This window comes from Nomascus leucogenys, chromosome 10 (genome assembly GCF_006542625.1).
Source record: "Nomascus leucogenys isolate Asia chromosome 10, Asia_NLE_v1, whole genome shotgun sequence".
Lineage (NCBI taxonomy): Eukaryota > Metazoa > Chordata > Mammalia > Primates > Hylobatidae > Nomascus > Nomascus leucogenys.
In genome coordinates, this window is record NC_044390.1 from 6,984,290 (window position 1) to 6,990,289 (window position 6,000).

Sequence of the window (6,000 nt, forward strand, 5' to 3'; positions counted from 1 at the left end):
GGGGTGCGCTTGTAATCCCAGCTACTTGGGAGGCTGAATTGCTTGAACCTGGGAGGCGGAGGTTGCCATTGCACTCCAGCTTGGGCGACAGGGTGAGACAACGTCTCAAAAAAAAAAAAAAAAAAAAGAAATTCAGCCCATAACAGAAGCCATTTCTTCCTTCTGGCATCATTTGCATATACTACATATATCTTAGCTTGGACCAATCATGTTAACTCATTTGGACAAAACCATATTTTTGTGATGTAGATGGGGAGGTTGTATTACCTTGTTATAGCCTTATACAACCCAATGTGGAGTTAATGTCCACTGTTTTAGCACCCCCATACCACTCTGTTCATGCTACTTTCATGGTTCTTAACAAGTAACATGAACTTACCCCAACACATTATGGCATTTGGTGGCTTAACATATCTGTCTCCTGATGCTCAAAAAAACCCATTTTTACTCAGTGTATCCTCATCCTTAGTGCTTAGCACAGTATCAGGCTCATCAGAGTTGGCAGTCCATAAATACCTGTTAAAATGGATGATCTAATTTTAATCCAAACAGGATAGGGAAGAACAAACCACACCATGTGCAAATATAATTTCCAGGTATACTGCTACATTAGGTTCAATCAAAAGAAATTAGTGTTTGGTATTTTCAAAATACTAAGCAGAAAACCTCAGGAATTTTACAAAACATATCATCAAAATCTAAAACTATTAATTTCTCATAGTCTTGCTATTCATTTTTTGTTCAACAAATATTTGACACTTACGTGTAGGGCACTATTTAGTACGAAGAGTCCTGGAGCTTACAAACGTGAACGAGCAAGCTTTGCTCCCTGCTATTAAAGAGATTAATAGTCAAAAGTGGTGACTAGTCATCACTCGCATAATCGGTGAAAACATAAAAGGTGCCCAGTCCAACAGCTTTTCCCACATTCTTCCCCCCGACCCACCTCCAGAAGGAGTCTTGCTTGGTCACCCAGGCTCACTGCAACTTCCGCCCCCCCGGGTTCAATCAATTCTTCTGCCTCAGCCTCCGGAGTAGCTGGGATTACAGGTGCACCCCACCACGGCCAGCTAATTTTTGTATTTTCAGTAGAAACGGGGTTTCACCATGTTGGCCAGGCTGGTCTTGAACTCCTGACCTCGTGATCCACCCACTTTGGCCTTCCAAAGTGCTGGGATTACAGGTGTGAGCCACGGAGCCTGGCGGTCACACATTCTTTCAACTGCTTCCACCTTTATTATAAAGTATTTATAAAGAGGGATCCAGAGTCACTCACCTGGTTCAGAATCTTGGGTGACCCTTGGTAGGTCACTAACCCTGTGAGCCACAGCCACATTTGTAAAAGTGGGATAATAGTCACACATTGTGAGGTTGTTCACAGTGTTGGCACACAGTAAGGGCTAAGACACTTGATTAGCATAATATTCAAAATTAGAAATTACACACTATTGTACTCTCTTTCAAAAGGCAAACAGCCTAAAACTGTTTGGAAAAAACAGCTTGTACAGTATATTGTACAGTATTTTGTACACTTCCTGTGATAGACTAGTGGACTGATACACCCACTAATGCACAGCAGTAATAGTCCACCTCTTTACACATTATGCATGTTACGTGACAACAAAACTCACTTTAAAAGGCCAAATGATAAAAACATCAGCCTTGAGGCTCTTCGATATAGAGTAAATCGTATCTTCCTGCAAACCAAGGATTAGTATCATAATACCTTAAAGAGGAAAACTTAATTCTAACATTCAAGAAAAGTGGCGGCAGGAATACACCTCAGCTTCTAGGAGTCGGTAGTTTAAAATACGGGAGAAAAAAAAAAATTTGACCCCGACGTGATTCGAACACGCAGCCTTCTGATCTGGAGTCAGACGCGCTACCGTTGCGCCACGAGGTCCTGCTGAGCTGTGGCTCGCGCAATTTCTTAGGACACCAGTAAATGGCGTTTTTTCCAGGAGTACCCGTCTTTCTCTTCCGTTTACTCTCCCCCTCCACCCAGTTATCTGTCGGACCAGGAGACCGATTCCTTCAGCTTCCTCCAAACTTTCCTGACTGCTAGTCCTCTAATCAAGGCTGGGACGTAACCAGCGGAAGCGGGAGAACAGGGCTTCCCGTTTAGTCGGGTCTCCAGGATCAAAGGAAATTGGCCCTTCCTTTTCTTTACTAAATGATTTCCGTTCTTACCCGCCCTGCCCCCGCCCCGTTAGGCGGAGACTCCGCCCTCTCTCCCCTCCCGCCACGGGTTCCGCGCGCTGAGTTCGCGACCTCGAGTTGTAATCTGGACGGGCGCCACTAAGCCGGTGCAGGCCTTCGCAAGATGGCGGCTGGAGGCAAGGGCAGAGGTCTTCAGAGCGTTTTCTTTTTCCCTTTCCTCCCTTCCTGCAAAAAAAATGTAAGGCATTTTCTCTCAGGGGAGGCTTTCACTTCATGGTGGGCATTAAGCTTAAAAGTCACCATTTTGAAGACATGGTTGTGCACTTAAGGGAGCTGGTTTAGCACATTATGTTTAACAGGAGTGTCCTGTCATTGAATGATACAGAAAATAGTAACTGTCGCCAAAATTATGGACACACACCTCCCCGTCGGGGAATTGAACCCCGGTCTCCCGCGTGACAGGCGGGGATACTAACCACTATACTAACGAGGAGTCGTTGGGCTGCTTTTTTTTCTCAGATAGCCCTTCAAGGAGCAGTAAGATCCTTCCAGCGCTCCGTCACCTTCCGCCTGCCCCCGGGAAGTACGAAAGTCCGGTCTCTTGGAGCCGCTGCTTAGGCTTATTGTCCTCTCTGGGCGCTTTGTCCTCTCTGGGCGCCTTGTATTCTTGATGTTGGTGGGAAGAATAAAAGGTGTGGAATACGTGAAGCAAACGCGCTTCCCATGTTAGTGCTAGAGAAGTGTGTGAAAATAGTTTTTCCCAGGCTCTTGACGCTTTCTAAATGACTTAGGTTGCCGGCCTGAGGTTTTTTTTTTTTTTTTTTTTTTTTTTTAACTGACCACTGGTATGTGACCTGCGGCAGAGCCTTCCCCTTACAAATTTATACTTTCACTCTGAAGTTCAAGTTCAAGGATAGCATATGGCTGCCAGATGTCTGGGACAGTTAGGGTTGCCATGGTCTCGTGCCTCTTCAAACAATTCATAAGTCTTTTTTTTTTTTTTTTTGAGAGGGAGTCTCCCTCTGTCCCCTAGGCTGGAGTGCAGTGGTGCGATCTCGGCTCACTACAACCTCCACCTCCAAGGCTCAAGTGATTCTCCCGCCTCAGCCTCTTGAGTAGCTGGGATTACAGGCGCGCACCACCATGCCTGGCTAATTTTTGTATTTTTCTAGAGACGGGGGGTGGGCGTGGGGGGGAGGTTCCCCATGTTGGCCAGGCTGGTCTCGAACTCTTGACCTCTAGTGATCCACCTGCCTCGGCCTCCCAAAGTGCTGGGATTTACAGGCGTGAGCCACCGCGCCCGGCCATTCACACACTTTTGTAACACAAAAGCGCCCAATGAAATGATCAGGTGCAGGCAAATGAAATTTTATCAAAATTTTATCAGCCAACTTCTGTTTCGCTCTCTGTAGGCGGCTACAGTTTACCTGGAAGTGACAAACATAAGTATGTAAATGGCTAAATAATAATACGTTTAAATAATTCAAAACCAGAATGTGCCACTGATTAAACATAGGGTTAGGAAAGTGCACTAATCGGATAATTTGATAATTTGTGTCATCCTAAACCTGTTCATAGATAGGATCAACCCTCTTCCCAGGGATAACTAAGAGAGCCTTATATGTAAACTTTTTTTTTGAGACGGAGTTTTGCTCTTGTTGCCTAGGCTGGAGTGCAGTGGTGCGATCTTGGCTCACTGCAACCTCCGGCCCCCGGGTTCAAGCGATTCTCCTGTCTCAGCCTCCCGAGTAGCTGGCATTACAGGCGCCCGCCAACACGCTCGGCCAATTTGTATTTCTAGTAGAGATGGTAATTCACCATGTTGGTCAGGCTGGTCTCGAACTCCTGACCTAAGGTGATCCACCCACCTCGGCCTCCCAAAGTGCTGGGATTACAGGCATGAGCCACCGTGCCTGGCTGTAAACTTTTGACTTTTCTCTAAAGGAGTGTGTTTACAGGCACAGATAAACTGACATGATTGAAAGCGTTTCATTATAGAACTTACGTGTCTCGTCTCCGACCCAACCAATCAGGACTCCCAACTCACTGACCCCTACCCAACAAATTATCCTTAAAGATAATAAAAACAACAACAACAACAACAAAACCCCACATATATGTCTTAAGGAATCCCTTGTTTCTAGTGTGCTACGAATTAATGTATTATCCATCATAAATTATAAGGTATTTTTCATCTGATGGAAGGGATAATTTTTTTAATGCAGATATTAAACAAATGGCAGTTTCTAAGGCTTGTTTTGGCTTTTCTTTCTTTCTTTTTTGCTCTCATTGTTATTATTATTTGAGATGGAGTCTTGCTCTGTCGCCCAGGCAGGAGTGCAGTGGCACACTCTCGGCTCACTGCAACCTCTGCCTTCTGGGTTCGAGCGATTCCTCTGCCTCAGCCTCTCGAGTAGCTGGAACTACAGGCGCACGCCACCACTCCCTTTTGTATTTTTAGTAGAGACGGGGGCTTCACCATGTTAGGCTGGTCTCAAACTCCTGACCTCAAGTAATCCACCCGCCTCGGCCTCAAGCGGCCGTGCTCAGCCCTTTTTCACTCTCTCTCTCTTTTCTTTTTTTGAGACGCAGTTTTGCTCTTGTTGCCCAGGTTGGAGTGCAATGGCGCAATCTTGGCTCACTGCAACCTCCGCCTCCCGAGTTCAAGCGATTCTTCTGCCTCAGTCTCCCAAGTAGCTGGATTACAGGCATGTGCCACCACACCCAGCTAATTTTGTATTTCTAGTAGAGACAGGGTTTCACCATGTTGGTCAGGCTGGTCTAGAACTCCTGACCTCAGGTGATTCACCCGCCTCGGCCTCCCAAAGTGCTGGGATTACAGGCGTGAGCCACTGCGTCCAGCCCCTGTTTCACTCTTAACTACACCAAAAGCCTCAATACAAACTCTCGGTGTGCGGGAGCCTCCTTCCACTTTGACCCTCCAAAAACTTTTGCGAGGGCCAAAGGGCACTGTGATAGCTATGAGGACGTCCTTTTCCTGGTGAAATCGAAGGGACTTCCCCAAGTCTCTCAGTTCGTAGAGCTATGGGGCAGTGAACCCAGTTCTCCTGAATCAACTGTTTGCCCCGTGTTCTGCACTCTTGGGAGAAGAAGCTTCATCTCTTCCTTTAGAAGAGACATCCTTTCCACTGAAGCTCTCGTAAAGCTATGCCAGTGCTCACACACGTGTTGTTACTGCTCCTTTTTCATCCCTGGTGAAAGTAAGAGGCAGCCTGAGTCAGCGAGATCAGGGAGCAGGGAACGCAGCACCTGCTGTCCATCTTCCGAAAATGGAAAGGAAAAGAGGGCAATTAACCTGAACAGGGTGAGGGAGCTCAGAGATTCCTCCCTGTCAGCACTGGGCAAAAATAAAGGTTAAAATCTGACTGGCAGTACAGAGGGCATGGAACTCTCTTCGGGAAAAAATGGCATGATGGCAATGAGTGTTATTCAAAGTTTCAAATCCTGCTCTTCCTAAAGACCTATGCTGCATATCTCAGCTTGCTAAACGATTCACATTCATTTTATTTTCTCAGCCTGTCAGGTCAATGGGACAAGTGTTTTTATTCCTATTTGGGAATCTTCTACAAGATCACACAGATAGGAGGTGGTGAAAGGCCAGGAATCACCCAAGCTCCGACTGCAAAAACTGCAATTTTCACCCTGCCTGCACAGTTCCATATACATGTATATTAACAAATAAGTACATGCTATGGAGAGAAAAACTTTATAACTAGTATCAACGTATGTGTCACCCTTGTTCCTATATTAATATTTGCTAATCTTTAATTACTTGGCAGACACTGTAGTTATTCATTAACTCATTGAACCTGCAATGTG

At 45.8% G+C, this 6,000-nt stretch overlaps 2 non-coding genes across 2 annotated transcripts; both read right to left on the reverse strand.

Moving 5' to 3' along the window:
• Positions 1 to 1,831: 1,831 nt before the first annotated feature.
• On the reverse strand, positions 1,832 to 1,903 carry TRNAW-CCA. The gene has a single exon. It is a non-coding gene; the product is annotated as a tRNA-Trp (tRNA).
• A 678-nt stretch (positions 1,904 to 2,581) lies between these two features.
• TRNAD-GUC lies at positions 2,582 to 2,653 on the reverse strand. Its single transcript has one exon. It is a non-coding gene; the product is annotated as a tRNA-Asp (tRNA).
• Between the last annotated feature and the right edge of the window lie 3,347 nt (positions 2,654 to 6,000).